Here is a 19011-nt window from a genome sequence, read left to right as displayed (position 1 = left end):
TTTTGATCAATACTTTATTGGATGCAGGTGAACTGATTAGACCGCTAAAAATTTATTAATGCATTTTGCAGGAGTGTCCAAATCATTTATACAATAAATAAGCTGGGTCCATTTTTTGACAGTGTTGGTTTACTTTAGTTTCTTTTTGAGCATCATACTTATATTTTACTTGCTGTGTGTTGTGTCTTGACTATACTTTACGTGTTATGTATATAGCAATGGGTTGTGTCTGATTCATCCTGTATTTCCCATGTATATAGAAGTGGGTTATGTCTCTGCTAATTTTGCATGCTGTATATATGGTTGTGCCTCTACTGTACTTTATATGCTGAGTATATAACAGTGGGTTGTGAGCTGATGAGGTTATGGAATGACCTGAGTGAAATGATTAAATAGCAAAGGATTTGATAAGGTGAATAGATGGACTCTTCACTCTAATAGGGGAATCCAGAACAAATAGAATATAATCTTATAATTAGAGACAAAACGGTTAAAAATTTCAGCACGAAAAGATTGTGAAAATGTGGAACTCGTTGTTCAAGAAGGCAGTTGATACAGAATCATTTGAGCCATTTAAGAGGGAGATACTTGGGAAGAACACAGATAAGGAAAAATGATAGAGAAATGGCATTGGAAAGATAGTGAGCTAATAAATTGGCAAAAAATATGATTGTTTCTGTGTTACTCAATGTATTTACTGCCAAATGTTGTTCCATTTACTGGCATGAAGATGGAATGATCCCCTTTGTCCCAATCTGATGTCATAAAAATGGTGTGAGTGACAGTTCCTGAACAGCCTTTAATTATATTTTCTCAAAATGGAAACAGATCAATTATTAATACTAAAGCTTGCTGAAACATTCGATTCAATCTCACTCATCAAGTTCCTATTTTAAACAGACAATCCAGTAGGAAAATTATATTTTTAAGAGAGAATCCTCCACACAAGTAATGACCATCATAACTCACCCTCACACACTGTGGTGCTTATGAATTATGCAGTTCCTGGCACTTGTTGTTCAGCCAGTGGAGATTGGAAAACACAGCACAGTTTGGGGAAACAACCTAAACTCTCTTACTTTTCTTTGCACTCAAAACAGTGTCTTCAACAACTGAGCCCAGCACCATATATCTTTTGAAGATAAATGTTGTTTAACTGGTTTAACACGTCACTCCCAACTAGAAGGTCATCATCTCCAAGTTCATAGCCGCACATTATTCAAATTCACTTGTTTCCTATTGGGTTACCAACTGAAGCGATCTGAGCACCAGAATCCCAAAGTCCCAATCTTTTCACCAAGGTCATTTGTATTAAAAATGAAGGCCGCTCAGATTTGTGGAAAATTGTTTAATTCAGTCCTACTTTAGAAGCCGCTTTCATCAGTTCTTCAATAGAAACGGTATTCCAAATTAGGATTGCATTTAAGAATCTGATGATTCTCCCTATTTGTCCCTCTCGCTGGTAGATGAGAAGCAATATTGATCGTGATCTCAGCATTCAGAATGCCCTCCATCTGGGAAAACTATCTTAAAACTGTTGCTTCTTTAATAATTCAGATGACTGTGACTACAGCATAGGTTATTTGTTCCTAATTTCTTCATTAGCATAGAGTAAGTAAAATAATAAACATAAGGGAATGTAGCCAAGGGCTAGTTTGAAGTGGTTATTAACAGGAGTTACAGCATTTTATTAACCTGTGTAGTTTATTTGATTGATGAAGACTTGAGCAGTTGTGGCAGAAAATTACCTCATTTGGAAGGATGTTTAACTCATTCCTTTCTGGAAGCAATCCTGCAAATATGGTAAAAATAGTAATAATCCTTACATTTGATCTAATGCCTTATTAAGTTGTTGAGGCATCTCAAAGCCAAATTCATTTCATAGTGACTGTGCATTTGCAGGTGAATGCAGCAGCCAATTTGTACATAGCAATATTCCACAAACAGTCATTAAGTGAGTGTTTAATTTGATATAATGCCTTATTAAAGCATTGAGGCATCTCAAAGCCAAATTCATTTCATAATGACTGTGCATTTGCAGGTGAATGCAGCAGCCAATTTGTACATAGCAATATTCCACAAACAGTCATTAAGTGAGTGTTTAATTTTGTTTGGGGGATTGTTGACCAGGATAATAAAGTCATAATAATAATCCTTGTATTTGTTATAGCTCATGGGTTTCAGTGCAGCCAATGTCTCATCTTCTTTGAGTATTGCTGGAAATATTTTTATTGCAACAGAATATCAATGGGTATTTGCAAAAGGTATATCTGAATAGATTTCTTGAGAAGAAATGTATGCAATTATCAAATATCTAAATCGCTGTAGAATGCAATAAAGAATTTCTGAAACATTATTTTAATGCATTTTTAGGACATTCCTTAATGTTTTAGAAATACTATAATTATCCAATTCTTTTTAAGAAATCTGTTTAGAGATACGGCAAATTAGACCTCAATGGATTTGCAAACCTGCTCATGATTAGTTCATTCAAGTAATTAATAAAGATCATAATTAAAAATGTAAGTCCTTGTGACCTGCCACTTAACACTATTACCCCTTGTGAGAATCAGAAATTGCTCCTTTGTAAACTTCTTGTTTTAAACATCTACTTAGTAATTCCCTTCATTCAGCAAACACTGGCCTGCTTCATGTCCCTCACCTTATCCATCCTACCATTGACAGGCAAGCTGTCCCTAATTATTTTAATTTCACATGTGCTTAAAACAGAATGGTGTTTAACACAATGTAGATAAAATTGGTCACTCACTTAATCGCTGTTTCTGCGACATTGCTGTGCACAAATTGACTGCCTCGTTTGCCTAAAAATACAGTCACTGTAAAAATACAGTCACAGTAAATCCCGTGAAGGGCTTTGAGACTGACGCGATAAGGTGCTGTATCAAGTGGAAAGATTATTATTATTACAATGAGAGAAAATCAGGAACAGGATGAGGTCATGAGATTTGAGAAAGTTCCCTTTTGAATAATTCTATTCTGCAAATATTTTAAGTGGACTTTCTTCATTTACCTTATTAAGTGCCCTACCTAACCTACTCAACCTCCTGAGGAAGGCAACCAATAGTACATAAACCAAGAAAAATGTTTCAGACCCTCAATGTATTTGATATATCAATATAATATAACAATTTTGATTTACAAGCTACTTTTGCAACTCTAAACATGAGCGTGTCACCAATGAACCATTGGGAGTCCCAGAAGCACAGGAACAAGTATGCAAGAATGTAAAAGACAAGAAAAGACCATCTGGTGGATCTCAAAGAAAAACTACACTGCTTGGTTTCTGATACACTAAATTGAATTCTTTGCCAAATGTCCAATCCCTTCTTGAATTTGTTAATGAAATCTGTCTTCTATCTCCACAGGTTGCTTATTTCACAGTATTATGCTCCACAGTATATTTGATTACTTGTGTTTATGTTTATCCTCAAACTTTAATCGTGATTTGAAACAGGTATTTATCCAATATCTTTGTAAATGAATTTAATAACATAAGAATCACTCTCTGATCTGACTACCTAGTTTATCCTTTTAATCTCACCTCATTTTTTTTTACATTATCTGCTTTTGCTTAGGAGCCCATTATTTCACAAACCCACCACTCTGCAGGAAATTTTCTTTTAAGTGATTGTTCTCCCTTGAGGCTTTCTAATTTTGTACTCGTGCTCTATTCTTTAGTTGTGCAGGTACAATCCAGGTTAAATAACCTATTTAATTCCACCTCAGGTATGCCTGCCATCATTTAGAAGGATTGATTTATGCCCACCCAACCCCCTCAATTCGTTGAGGCTCCTTTCATAAATATAGTCCTAGCTCCTGAAATCACTCTAGTTGCTTGTCGTTGAACAGCCAACAATGCATCAATGTCCACTAAAGGTAGTCTCCTGGAAATTGCACACAATAGTGTAACAATGGTCTTATCAATGAGTTCTGGAGGATTGGAATAACCTTGTTTCGTAATAAGAACAAAAGAGCATAAGAAATATTATACAAAAACAGACCAAGGTCCATCTAGTTCGCATTCCACCTTCCTGGCGGTCGCATTCACATATGTCCCAAACTACTTATGTACTATATCCCATAATGTTATTACCTAAAAGAAAACTATCTAATCTGTGTTTGAAAGAATCAACACTTCCTGCTTCAACTGTCTCTCTAAGGAGCTTATTCCATAGGTTCACTATCCTCTCACTTAAATAGTGTTTGCATAGATTTGTTCTGAATTTCTCCCCCTTCAATCACAGGCTGTGTCCTCTGGTTTTACTATCCTGGACAAGTTGAAACATGATCGATATTTTCTAGTCTCTTTAGAATCGTAAAATCAGCAATCAGGTCGCTTCTCAATCTTCTCTTTTCCAGTATGAACATGCCCAATTTACTTAGTCACTCCTCATAGCCCAGTACCTCCATTCCCTCAATCATTTTGGTTGCCCTCATCTGTATCTTTTTGATTTCTCCAATATTCTTTTTGTACTATGGTGACCGGAACTGTACACAGTACTCTAAGTATGGTCACACCAATGATTTATACAGTGGCAGGATTACCCCATTATTTTGGTTTGTTATTGATCTTTTGATACATCCCAACATCTGGTTTGCTTCACTCATGGCCACAGAGCATTGTTGGGAGAGCTTCAATTTATTGTCAATCAGGATCCTCAGGTCCTTTTAATTTTCCATACATATTATTTTCCTTCCGTTCAAATAATAGTCCCTTCCAGGANTTTTTGTGCCCATGTGAAGTACATTACATTTCTCCATATTGAATGTTATCTGCTACCGATCTGCTCAATTCCCAAGTAAGTTCAATCCTCCTGTACCCTATCTTGTTCAGCTTCACAATCTACCACCTTTATTAGCTTCATGTCATCTGCAAACTTAGCCCCTATGCTTGCGAATCCTAGTTCCAATTTATAACAAAGCATCCTCAAGATGCATCTTGTCCATAACAAGTTCTCATTGACTGAATACTTTCAGTGAATAGTCAGCAACAAGCAATCCTTTTCCTTTTGGATCATTGCCAATGGGTGTGAGTTCCTTTCTCCATCTTGTTTCCTCAGTTTATCCATTTAATGGTCCAGATCTATTTGAATATTGTCAATCTTTCTTACTTCTGATCATATAGATTGGAGTCACTGGAATATATTTGCCTCCAAATTGTTTGTGATTAGGGGAAAAATTGGGAACTCAGAATGGAACAGATTGGGACAAGATTCCACTGGCTAATGGCCTCCTTATATTTCTGTGCCCATTTGTTTTGCTTCTGCTCTCCATTATCAAGCTGGTTCCAGCTATTTAAATTAACTTTAATTACATGAGCTTTGCAATTCCTGTGCTTTTAAATCCAACTATTTGCTACTCCTTCTTGTTCTGCACTCTTCAGGTGAACACTAAAAGCAACATGTGCCCCACTTTGAGTCTCCCCTTTCCTGTCATTATATTATGTGCTAATCCCTGACTAAAATATGCTCCCAGATCTACATCAATCAGAGGTCAGCCTGGCTCACTTGGTTGCACTCTTGCCTCTGAGTCAAAAGGCTGTAGGTTCAAATCCCATATAGGGCCTCTGTGTTCACAGACTAGGCTGACACTCAGAGTGTTTGGGGTTGAAATGTCTACATGTTAAGTGGATGTTGATGTATGCAAATTGTCTGTCTTGGTTGCCTACAAAATACACAGTGACTGCACTTTCCAGCAATTAATAATAATAATAATACTTGCATTTGATACAGCGCCTTATCACATCTTCAAGACGTCTCAAATCCTGTGATGTGCTTTGAGGTGATAAGGTTCTATTGCAAATGCAAGGATTATTATTATTTGTAATAATACTTCTCTCTAATTGGCTTTGAGAATATGTACGTGACATACTCTGTATAGTTTAACCTCCAGTTTTCCCTATGTCCCTCTGACAAGGTGCCTCACTTCCACTCAGTGCCTTTCCTATGTAATAATTGTGAAGGAGAGCCCACATTCTACCATTCTGTAGTCCAATGAATTGATACACTGAGGACTTGTGTCACTGTGCACAGATGTGAACTCAATTTGTCGTGCATTTTAGCCATCTGCTGTGCTGCAGCACAGAATACTTTATAACTTTGCAGCAAATAATTGCAATTTTCTTTAACCTCAATGAATATTTTGTTTTAAATGTTTATATTGTCACTGTAATGTCAATACTTACTCTACATTTATAAATGGGCCAATGGGCACATGTACATAAATAGTCCTAATTCATTAGCTAATTCTTTTCAATCTGATCTTATTTGTTTAATAACTGTATTGTATCAACAATAGATTTGTTCTGTTCACTTTTCTGTAACTTTCTACCTGGAAATCCATTCCAGATGTACACTTCTCTAGAAAATAAATCTTAATTTGAAGTCTCGTTCAAGATTTGTTAGTCATACTTATGCTTTCTTGTCCTACGCTCGTTCCTGCTAATATTTTTAAATCCTAAGGTATGATATTATGCATACCGTTAAGTATACTGTCATTAACAATGAATATAGAGTCTAATATGCAATATTTCTCAATTATATTCTTTTACAAGCAACCTGAGTCTTGTAAATGGGGCCTTTTCTGGTAACCAGAAGTATTTCATATTGACTCAGAGGAATTCAGCTCTGAGGCAATCTATTACTGGAGTGGAGTTCCCGCAGGTTGACAGAAATTGGTTCCGATGAAGAAAGCTCTTCATCTCATCTGATTCTATCCCCATCCTATCATCTTCCCATCATGGCATCTAGCTGCTTTTTGAATGACTCCAGCATCCTGACCTCAACCACCTTTCCTGACAACTGTTCCAGTCATTAATTGGCCTCTGAGTAAAGAAAAACATCCTGATATCTATCCTGAAGTTGTCTTTACAACATAACAACTGCATCCATGGGATCTAAGTGGAGTTTTCTGGATTCATAGTTTGAAGGAGAGGGTTCAGTGTCAGAAAGTAATTTTACAATAGGTTTTCCTTTACAATCAAACAGAGTGCACCAGCTGGAAGATCGTGACGGCACTAGGGAGCACAGAGTTTAAGCTAATTTATTTATGAGAGTATATATATGTATGTGTATGGGTAGGTTTGGACACAAAGTCATCCATATATTTATCCCAATCGGGATGAGTTTCTTGACCTAGCTGTTATCTGTGGGACCCAGATAAGTAAGTATGATGTTTAAGATCTACTTACAAGCAGAACTGTGCTGGATCTTCTTTTTTGCATCCTCCAGAATGTCTGATTTTGATGTGGTATATTTCCCTTGATACATTGATACCACCTTTGGCATATTTCAGTGAGGTCAAGTCATGGGTCTTTATACCTTAACAGATGCTGCCAGAATAATAAGTATGATTTTCTGGTGAGTATTTGAAGAATGAACGAACATGGTAGTGAGCACAATGTTTATTTTTCGCAAAATAGTCTTTGCTTTCCATTTATCACACATAAGCCCAGAACTAAAATCATTCAACATTTAATGAACAAACACAAGTGCCTCAGTCCAACAGTTTCATTTTGCTAACCAGAACAAGTTTAACAAAATCCAAACAACAAGTTATTGCTTGATAATGAAACTTTATTATCTGCTTTCTGAAAATCTTCTGCATCGACTAATGACTAATTTACTTATTTCCTCAAAGAAATTCAGCAGATCAGCAAAATAAAGCATTACTTCTAAACCAATACTGATTTCTCCTTATGGTCACTGTACTCTGTATTCTTAGATGAACATTGATAGCATCCCAAATAAAGCTCTCAACCATTTTCTCCATCACAGATGTTTGGCGTAACATTTGTTATCCTCCAATGGTTTCCTTCTTGTTTAGCTGTTCTATACCTGGGTCACCTTGGTTTCCGTGGGTAACAGCAATTGTTTTTGACCCATTGGGTCTTTCTTTCTCTATAGCAGACAAGTGTAGTCAATTGTTGTCTTTATTGTAACCTGCTTTCATGTTGCTGTAGGATACTTTCTATAGTTCTCAGCATCCCCTTTGGCGATAGACATGCATCCCACATAATTTTAGCCTATAAGACTATTTTGTCTCAAAACATATGGTTGCATATAATTGTGATTTTTTTTCAATTCAGAAGCTGGTGCTGAAAGAACTGTGGAAAACTGGCTCTTTGCCCAGTTTCCAGGGAACCCATATGATGTGCAGTCATAGCTTCTGTAAAAGCTCTTCACTAATATATCAAGTTCTGCCCCCCACCACACCCCCCTCCCATCTCTCTAACACATTTATTTTGGTTAAGGGAGTCTCTTCTGCATTTTCACTATTTTGCCATATGACCTTTGCCTGCCTTTGATCAATACCTTAACTTACTGCCAGCAGTATTTTTTAAAGACAGATGTCTCATGAAATTGACCATTGCAGTTCCTGAGAGCTCAGATCAACCTAGAGAAAGTATATAGAAACACCATCTGGTATATCTAAGCTTTTTCTTGAAAGTCACGTCCAAATCCTTATGATATTGTTGTCTTTTGGATATTGACTGACCGGCTATTGATTTTAGTATTTCTTTTGGTATTTCACGACTTTCAGCCATGGAGTTTTTCCATTTGTTTTATTTCACAAGTCTAATAAGTCAACAATACATCAAGTGAGGGTTGACTCTGTATTTAAGCTTCTGTGGACCGATGAGAGAGTTCTGAGTAACAGTAACTGATTAAATTTCTGGTGCTAAAAAAACAAATACTAATACTATTGAAATACTAAAAGAAATTATTTATGGTAACTGGATGTATGTCACAAACATCAATGACTTTAGTCACAAACATTCGTGACCTGAAAAAATAAATGCAACCAGTCAGCATTACAGACTTCTAGATTTCTTAATTAAGAAATCCATCTAAAAACACCACAAAATTGATCTCATTGCTTCAGAGAAGATTCTATAGGCAGAAGAAGTGACATTTTTAACATTGCTGCTACTCTGGTATTTTGTTCAGCTTCTTGGACTGATAGATGTTGCAGAGCTGTGTTCCTGGCAATTGTGTGGAGTTATAATCATGTGGAAGATTGACAATCCTGCTGAATCTCTTCATTTGATATATAGGATGGAGTGTGACTTGAAGTACCCATCCTCATCAAGTTCAGTTTTAGACTGGACTGAGTCCAAGAGCAAGAGATGGGTTTCCACTTGAACTTCTCAAACAGTCTATCACTGGGCAGAAATGGGATTTGATGCACGTGAGAGCTGGTGACAGTGACAAGCAGGGACTAAGCATTTTGAGTAGTCTTACTGTTCAACCAACTTTTTCACCATTGCCGCTTGTTTGTCCAGTTGAGCATAAATGTGATTACCAAGCCAAGGGTCTGAATGTTGGTAAATTGAATTTAATAATAATCCTTGCAATTGATGTTGTGCCTTTTCACATCTTTGTGGTGTCTCAAAGCACTTCGCAGAATATATTGTAAAGTGTAACTGTATATTTTGCGCAGCCAATTGCTCACAGCAGTGTCGCACAAACAGTTGTGGATTAAATGATCAAAAGTTTTTTGAAGGGATTATTACCCACGGAAAATCGAACTGCCAATCAACTAACAACTGGGTTCCTACTTATTGCTAGGTAAACAGAGGCTTGTGGAGTAAGGAAACTTACCGAAAGTTTCACCCTGCCCAGGAATCAAACCGGGGTTTCATTCTCTCTTGCTTGCGAGGCAAGTGCTCTCACCACTAAGCTACAGGATTCCACAATTTGCGATTCTAAAAGAGAATATGTGGATGACCAATATTTGAATTCTTCTTAACACTGAGGATAACACTCCCTATGTTTACTGTCCAAGGCTGCCTAGATCTGCCCAGAGTGATTTGGTCACAGCTTATCTTACAGTTACTCCATGGACAATGTTGTCACTCTCTGATCTCTACACTTACAAAAGTAAAACCTAAAGTGTTAGTGTTTCAGACTAAATAGATATGATGACTCCCCAAGTACCTTCATCAAAACCCACCAGAAAATCCAATTCTATGTGGCATCCAGCAATAAAGGAATGAAACATTGATGTGGTGTTATGAATATTCATTTAAAATATCCATATGTTATTGTAGTTATTTTCTAAGATGCATGATTATTCCAGCCAAAGAAAAAACATTGAAAATTCTCAAACAGACAATCCATAAAGAAGATCATTACTCATACGATATTATAAATCAGCAAGAGTTTTTTTATTCAAGTAAAACAAATGAAAAGAAACCTTATGGTTGCAATTAACAAACACCTGGACGTTCTGCAGATCCAAACCAATCTGTTTGTGTTTCCAACCATACCTGTGTAATTTAATGCAATGGTACTCAACAAATCAACCTACCACATTACAATGCAGACAACATTTGTGCAACAAGATACTGTACACTATGATTAGCAATGTGAAATTCTCAAATATTTCAGTGACAATTTGGACAGCAAAGATTCAAAGCATTCTGGCCTGAAACTAAATGTCCCTGAGGTTTATTGCTCCATCCTTCCTTCTTCGAGCCTGTGTCTTTAAGTCTATCGCAAAGTGACTAGATACAAATCTCATCTCTGTAAATATCTGAAGTAAATACATCATAACATATTAGAAAATATAGCATGTGTTAATAGAATTTTTTGATAAAAATCACTGAGATGGTAGATAGAGGGTTGATGGATGTTATCTGTATGAACTTTCAGAAAGTCATTTTATAAGATTTCATACAAGGGATTACTAACTAAAATGTATTAAAATTGGAGACACTCTAGTGATATGAATAGGGAATTGATTGGTCGTTAAAAGGTATGGGATAGGAGAGGCATTCTCTGATTGAATGGGAGGTGACAAGTTATGTAATTCAGTCATCATCATTGAGGAAACCTCTGTATTTCACTTGATACAAAAATGTCTTGAATATTCAAATTTGCCTAAATTACTTAGATTTAAAAATGATAGATGGAATGTGTTATAAACAGGTATTGAAGAGGGTGATAGGCAAACATTTGGGCAGTAAGAGTACAATAATAATAATAGTCCTTGCATTTGATATATAGCACTTTTCACATCTTCTGGATGTCTTAAAGTGCTTCACAGAATATATTGTAAAGTGAATTGACAGTATATTTTGTGGGTGAAACTCGGCAGCCAATTGCACACAGCAGTGTCCCACAAACAGTCGTGGATGGGTGACCAAATTATTACTGTTTTTTTCTTGAGGGATTATTATCAGGCGTGTGGAGTAAGGAAACTTGCCCAAGGTTTCACCCTGCTGGGAATCGAACCCAGGTCTCTCGCTTGCAAGGCGAATGCTCTCACCACTGAGCTACAGAACTCCACAAACAATGTGGAAAAGGCATGAATATGCGATTAGAAAGATGAGCTAATAAAATGGCAGTGCAGGCTCAATGAGATGAATGGCCTTTTCCCAGTTTCTATGTTTGTTATCCACTTTACTTTTCTAACAAATACTCTCCCAGGAACAGAAAACAGTGCAATTACTTTCGAATGTTCTCTTCCTCCTACAATTAATAGACTTTTAAAATACACCTTGTTCGTGACTCTCGTGCTCTTTTCAGTGTTGGTGATGTCCTGCACTTCGGGGGATTTGGTTCTTCATCTAAATTTCTCAGTATGAAATATAACATTGTGACATAAGAAACGGACGGCTTGAAATAAGATCAATTTATAAAACTTCGCAATTTGCCAGACGGACTACGCGAGTTGGAATGGAACATCTCAGAGGGTGATGCAAATGTTTCACAGGTTGCTTCTGTAACATTGTTCAATGTTTTCATCAAGATGGATCTTCAGACGTGAAGGATAGTGACACAGACTAGAAATGCTGCCAACTGTCACTTAGATTCTGGTTTGGACCCATTTTTGAAGCACTTATTGTTCTTGGATTACCTTCATAGGGCTTTCATTTTACTGAGGGGATCAAACCAATGAGTTCTGACAGGGCCATATGCTTTGTTTGCTAAAATGAAGCAGCTGCTTTGGGGAGTCTGGAAGATGATTTATTTATTCCATCAGCAAAGCTCATTAAGTCCAGGTATTGGCATACCTGTGTTTATTACTCAAAACTGTTTTCACGCTCACTCCGCTGCACTCACGTTGATGCTAATTACAGAACTATCCCAAATGGTGTCCTTGAGAACTCATAATGAAGGGTGCAGCTCTGACTGCTGTTGGACTTCCAGTGGACTGAAAATGTGCTCATAACTCTTAACAGGTTAACTCTAAACTGAAGCAGCCCAGGCCATGATTGCTTTTATGCATTCAACCTAGTTTTCAAAATAAAAGATAAACAAGGATCCGCTGCCAATGATGATTTCAATTCAGTTGTGCCTTCAGTGCTCAGAAAACGGCACAAATTAATCGTCATTACAGTAAATAATTCCTGCTGTTTTATTGGTCTTCAGGCTCCAGGCTACTTACAAAAGGATTGCAGCCGTTGTTTCTCCTCTGAAGCTATGTTCACTGCGCTGTGTGTACTTCATCTACTTTTAGACAAGGCCATATTTCTCAGAGTAGAAGTGGAGCTGCAATAAAAATGTGAAATAAATTAATACCAGATGGGGTCACTCGCAGCGCCACTTCAGCAATTAAAAATATGTTTTAAAAATAAGTATTATAACCGTAGACACCATTTACGTACTGCTGCAATTTTATTTCTTTTGCTCTCTGCCTTTCTATCATGGGGACATCAAATAAAACATTCAAGAATATAGTCTTAAAATCCTAAAAGTAGTGTAGACAAATTGATATATAACGCTCTTTAGTACATCTTACCATTTCAAATTAATAAATGAAAGAACGATTTACATAAAAACAATTACCCCATTAATCTATTTTATAATCCAATCTTGTCAAGAGAATTTACAACAGCAACATTCACTTTACACTATATTCTGTGAAGCGCTTTGGGACGTCCTCCCGACGTGAAAAGCGCTATAACAAATGCAAGGATTATTATTTTATTATTATAACAGTTGCGAATAAGTATTTTCTCGTAAGAATTGGTAGGTATCACTCCTATAATAGTATGCACTTGCTATTTAAACCGTGATGCTTAAAACAAATAACTGCAATGTTAAAATATTTTCGATTCAATATAATTAGCTAAGCAGAAGACAGAAAGTAGACTTGTAATCTATTAATTTGCTAGGAGATGCTGTTTAAGTGCAAAAAAATATTTTTTAACTGCATTTCATATCAAGAGGATATTTTAATACACTTCAAACAGATTACTGGGTCCCCAAGCTCCGTCCTGCTCCATGTGCCCCATCCACCCACCCCACGATCGGCGGTAAGGCCTCAGCCTCTCTGCCTTCACCCTTTGGAACTCCTTCCTACAATCCCTTTGCCTCGCTCCCTCCCTTGCCTCCTTCAAGGCCTGTCTCAAGACTCCCTTTTTGACCGCTTGGGATATTGAAGCAAATTATAGCACTTTCTCTACAATTACAGATGAGATCAACTAACTGTACTGAGGATCTAACCTGTGACCTTCTGGATGTACATGGTTCAATATAATTCCACATTGCAGACCATTAATTTAAGCTAATTATAAAATAACTACAATTTTTTGGACTCTGTTGAATGGCCTCTTCTAATTATAACCCTAAACTTCCTTACAGAGATTAAAAAGTTTTGTCAGTTACAAATGAACACCCACTTTGTTTACAGTAATATTTAGCTGAATAAACTGTTATGTTTCTTGTGAATTTTCTGCGAGTCTTAAGATGACTTTTTCTCCCTCATTTTATTTTTCTGAACTTTAATGCATTTTGGTGGTGCTGTGAATGTACTTCAGTGTATTGCTTGAGACACGAATGCATTTGAAAGTTAATTTAAAATAAGGTGCTTACAGCAAAACTTCAGAAGAAAATGGTTCCTGTCTTTATGTTTAATACAATCTGCATTGAATTAACTGGGATGCCCGCTTTTTAATGCTAATATTCCATAAGGTTGATATACTATTTCAGTCACAATTATTAAAACATTTATGAGGACTTTAATGTTTAAAGACTTTGTAGACATATATTTCCCATGGCATTGCAACACTTGAAAAATTGCAGTTCTCAATAAAGAGCAATTGAACTTAGCACTGGTGACAAGATAAGAGCCCTATTGAGGCACACCCATTTTAATCATACTTTTAGCACCATAACAAGTAGGAAATTGGGCACTTGATCCCTATTAGACAACCAACAGATGTTCCTCCAGCTGTGCTGATTGAAATTCTGAAGTCTATGTTGGAGTAAACAAGAAGAGCATGCTTTAGGGAGGCCACGGTGACCCCAATGAGAGCTCAAGGTGACCCCAATAGTAGATGAGGCACTGATCGGAAGCAAATTCCACTTTTATTCATATTCACAACTCAGGTAAATTGTGCTAATCTGGATTTCTGGTTTGAGAATATTGGTTTGTGAAATTTACAGCCAGCGAACGCTGAATCCTAAACTGCCAACGGTGGGCAAAAAAAGCCAGAGATTAAAATCACACAGGAAATGCGATGTTTCTCTGGTCCTTTATTAAACATTATTGACTTATGATGCGCTTCCCCAGAATTTCACAATCCAATATTTGCAAAAGAGAGGTCACAAATTATACAATAAATCCAGTTTGTGAATCTTGGGTTTTCAATCCTGACGAAGGACAAAAAGGTATTTTTGTCAACCAAGTCAGAAATACTAGGACTGCAGCTGAGAAGGTTGACAGCTTTAGAGACCAAGATTTGCTGACCTCTTTTGTCTAAAGGTATTTTAGCAAGGTCGGGGGAAGGAGAGGGAAATTCTATTTAAAAAAGCATAAATTGAACGGTTATGCTATGGGGTAAAGGCAGGTAGATGAATCTGAATAGCTTGCTCTTTCAAAGAGCCAGCATGGGCATAATGGACTGAATTAAACCTGATTCTTTTTAATGTCTTCAACTTCTCTGCAGTGAACAAGAGCTAAAGTCACGTGACTACTAGAAATATAGATAAAGTAAATGTATTTGCTGTATTATTTGCAGCAAATTGGTTTAGCGCAGCCATAAAATGACAATAACCATTCACTGGGTGTCTTTGAGTGCAGGTTACTGAAGTTTAGATGTTTTTGTGTGTGAAGCTTGAATTGCTGTCTAACATCCAGGATTTCTGCCATTACAGGAGTCACGTTCAATTAAATTGTTGAAAACTCAGTCATTTCAGCAACATAGAAATTAAATTACTTGACACAATTCCCCATCTCTCTTATCTTCAAACCTAAAGTATGTTAATTTGTGCTCTGTGGGAGTGTAAACCACAAATCTGGAAAATATTAATTGAATGACATAGCTTTAATAATTTATTTTCATTCGACAAAAATCATAATCCGTAAAGTTTGTAACAGCTGAATCTGGCTTTTAGCACCTTCACAACCAAAAATGCATTTGTTATTGACAGACTGCTTCAAAATCAGAAACATGTGATCATTTTACTAAACTTGGTTATATACTGCCACGTTACTCAATCAATATTTTTACCAATCCACTCAAAACAAAGCAAACATTGTATGTTCAGCATGTTGAGGTCGTGCTTCCAATAATCTCCACTTTTGGCCCAGTGTTGGCACATTCTGTGCTCAAATTGATAAACCAAAAGATTTAGGATAGATTTGTTCGGTGCAATCACATTAAGGAAGAAGTCTTCAAGGCTTCAAATAGTTAAAGTCATATCAACCTTCATTGGGAAGTAACAGAAGGTGGAGTAAGAATACAAATTACAAACTGATTTGAAACATGCACTCATTTCAGACTGACCCATCATGTACATTATATAGCACCTTTTGTGTAGGGTATGGTCCAAAACACTGATTGTTCAGTGCCTTGGGATGTCCTCCCGATGTGAAAGGCGCTATACAAATGTAATTGTTGTTGTTGTCTCAAAGTGTTTTCTTTTGAAGCTCATCGCTTTAAAACTGGGGCTCAGGCATTTTGGATTTGGAAAAAAATAGAAATATAATACTTTAAAGAGCAGAAATTTTCAGATGTTGTGTATTGATTATTCTCTTTGTAATCGAAAGGTCACAATCTATACAATAAATATAAAATTAAATCAATTAATCAAATAACATTTCCATCCAGATTTTTCATTTGGGGCTTCTATTGTATTCTTCACATCCTCTGATATATTCACTATAAAGAGATATTGAAAAGAAAGTGTCCACTAAGGCTGGAGTGTCGTGACATCCACTTGCTTTAAATGTCAAGCTCTGTCTTATGTGTTTGCAATTGTACAGCTGTAAATTTCTCTTTCAGCCACTGGACAGTGCTATTGAGAAGCCAAAATGAACATGCATCTGGTCATAAATCAGAATCCGGATTATATTGAAGCCAAATGGTCAGCCGTTGATTATTTTTTCTCAATTTGCAAATGTGTCAAGCAGGAAACATTAAATGATGAGAGTTATAAAGCTGAGATAGGATTGCTGACATTAACCAATTGGAGAAACAGTAAACAATACCACCCATCAAATTTACTAGCAGGAGAGATTAAGGATTACTTCCTTGCAAAACTACTGTATCTTATCCTGAGGGAAGTCAGTTTATTACTCTTACCTCCGCTGTAAAATGCAAACAGAAGATAACTGGTGTATCAGCTCTTATACTTAGTTCAGTTGTCAAAACGGATGGACCTCCCTGATGGGATTGAAACAAATCATAACAAGAAATACACTGCTTCCTACCACTTGTTACATTTAAGGGACTTTTGTACAATACAGCATTTGCCGTAGAATTTGTCTGTAATTAACTGAAGGTTACATCTCTGTAAGGAAACTTGCTGATGTCCCATAAAAATTTACTACCCTTCTGTCATAGATAACTACCATCAGCTGCCGTTAACACTGGAAACATAGAATGTCCACAAGAGCCATACATCAAAATGCACAACAGACACTAAAATGAACAACCTCACGTTCTCCTTAGCATTGCTTTATCAATATTGTCAACAGGAGAGAAATATCCGTTGCCACTTGCAGTACAACTGTGTCATGGTAAAAAACAAACGAGCAATAACCAGCTGGCAATGTGAAACTTATTGGCAGCCTCTGTAGCTCATTCAGCTTCCATTTAGGGAGCACAGCCAGAGTCAGTAACAATGAGATAATTAAAATATCCAGCCTGTATTAAAAATATCAGACAGAAGGAAATAATTTTAAAGCTCCAATCCAATCTTGTGATTCATATGATGTTCGTAAATCACTGCTGCTTTACAGCTTTTCTATTATCCAATCTATAACACATAGGGAATGAAAAATGCATCCTGTGATGTTAAAATGAATTAAACCAATATTCTGTGAACAGACACTGAAATGCTGCAGTCCATGTGGTGATATGTTCAATGGCATACTTGGCTAGTTCAATGGCCACCACTGATGGCTTTGGGCTAACTATTTTGCTGAAGCTGAAGGGAACAACTTTGTGTAGTAATTGGAAGATAGTAAGGTGGACATTCTAGAAAGAATAGATTGGGTGGATTGAAGGGCCTTCTTTACCTGAATCTCTCTTGTCATCTTAGGATCTAATTTGGGAGGCGCTGATTGATTTGTAACTAGAAAATTGTGCAGGTACCGACCCATGGGAACTCTGTTTTGATACCATCTCTGCTATAACATCCAAGAAACCATATTGCTTCAGCCAGCCAGCAGGAAGTCAACATCAGAACACAACAATTTATGATATTAACCCATGTTAAAGACATTGAAAACACTCCAGATTAAAAGATTACCCAGGAGTTTGGTAGGAATTTCATATGAGATCATAAAAAGCAAATGTTTCAAATAATATCTTCACATCAGTCTCCATACTTGGAAAACTAAGGACAGATTCCAGATTGAGTCATATTGGATCTAAAGTTTACAACTGACACCAATAAATATTAGTTGGAAAGAAACTTGAGGCATTAACTGTTAATCAGGGACGAGCAAGGACTAGATGTAATACACTCAGAAGGCTTTTGATTACACTCATCAGAACCAAGACACGTTAGACAGATGGGAAACAAAGTGACAGATGGAGTCTAAAAGTGGAAATGTGTAAGGTTGTACCGGCCTGTACAGCAAACCTAAAATATGCACACAATGGCTGTGTACACTGGCCAATGTAGAAAAACAAAAAAAGACTTCAATGTGGTTTCCTACCACTGGCTGCAAGCATCCACTCAGTGTAAGACTGTTGTCAGAGAAACTGTTCAAGTTCATTTGACCTTGTTTTTTTTGTTCCAGAAACATATAGGAAACCAGCACTTTTACTTAATTTAACTTTTAAGTCATTCAAAGGTTCAAAAAGTTACACTTTAATAATGATATAATAATCCTTGCATTTGATATAGTGCCTTATCAGGTCACTGAAATATCTCAAAGTGATTCATCATATTTACTTTAAAGTGGAGTGACTGTGTAGTTGTAGGCAAATTTGGCAGCAAATTTGCACACCCACAATCACCCACAAACAGCCTTATATGATAATTTGCTAATACAACTATACCTTCCATAATTATATTGCATTTACTTACTGCTCAAATTTAAAATGTCTGAACATACATAATTATGCAGTCTCTTGAACATAGATAATTATGAGGCTCTTGTCATAGAAACTATTTGAGTTGATTTAAAATGGATCATCGTAAGAATATCTGATTTTTAGATGAAGCATGTCATATATTAACCACTTATAAATCTTTGGCAATAATTCATTCAGAATATTGTGTGGCATTTTGGGCACCTTACATTAAGAAAGCTATTAACATTTGACCCCCCAAATTCTACCTAGTCTTAATGGGTAAACCAATTTATTCTGAAATTTAAATTTGGGTTGAGTTGTGAAGAGTTTTTGAATTCAGTTTTAATTTGAAAGCAGGTCCTTGTTTGAACTGCAGAAAATTGAGTTACATATTAAAATGAGATTTAAGATTTTTCCACAATTCTGCACAATCTCAAATTTTAAGGCAAAATAGTTTCCAAGCTAAGATAAGGTGGGATTTCAAGCTTGTTGAGTGTTAATGTAACCAA

General features: G+C 36.4%; 1 long non-coding RNA gene and 1 other non-coding gene across 2 annotated transcripts in view; both read right to left on the bottom strand.

Annotated features, from left to right (window-relative positions):
• LOC121849158 overlaps nt 1-19011 on the bottom strand; it is a 38608-nt gene that overhangs the window by 5113 nt on the left and 14484 nt on the right. The window contains exon 2 of the long non-coding RNA XR_006085119.1: nt 12415-12518. This is a non-coding gene — a long non-coding RNA (uncharacterized LOC121849158). The remainder of the gene's footprint in view (nt 1-12414; nt 12519-19011) is intronic.
• On the bottom strand, nt 11238-11309 carry trnaa-ugc. Its single transcript has one exon. It is a non-coding gene; the product is annotated as a tRNA-Ala (tRNA).

Source organism: Callorhinchus milii, unplaced genomic scaffold (assembly GCF_018977255.1).
Source record: "Callorhinchus milii isolate IMCB2004 unplaced genomic scaffold, IMCB_Cmil_1.0 Scaffold5, whole genome shotgun sequence".
NCBI lineage: Eukaryota > Metazoa > Chordata > Chondrichthyes > Chimaeriformes > Callorhinchidae > Callorhinchus > Callorhinchus milii.
This window is presented reverse-complemented; position numbering and strand designations above follow the sequence as displayed.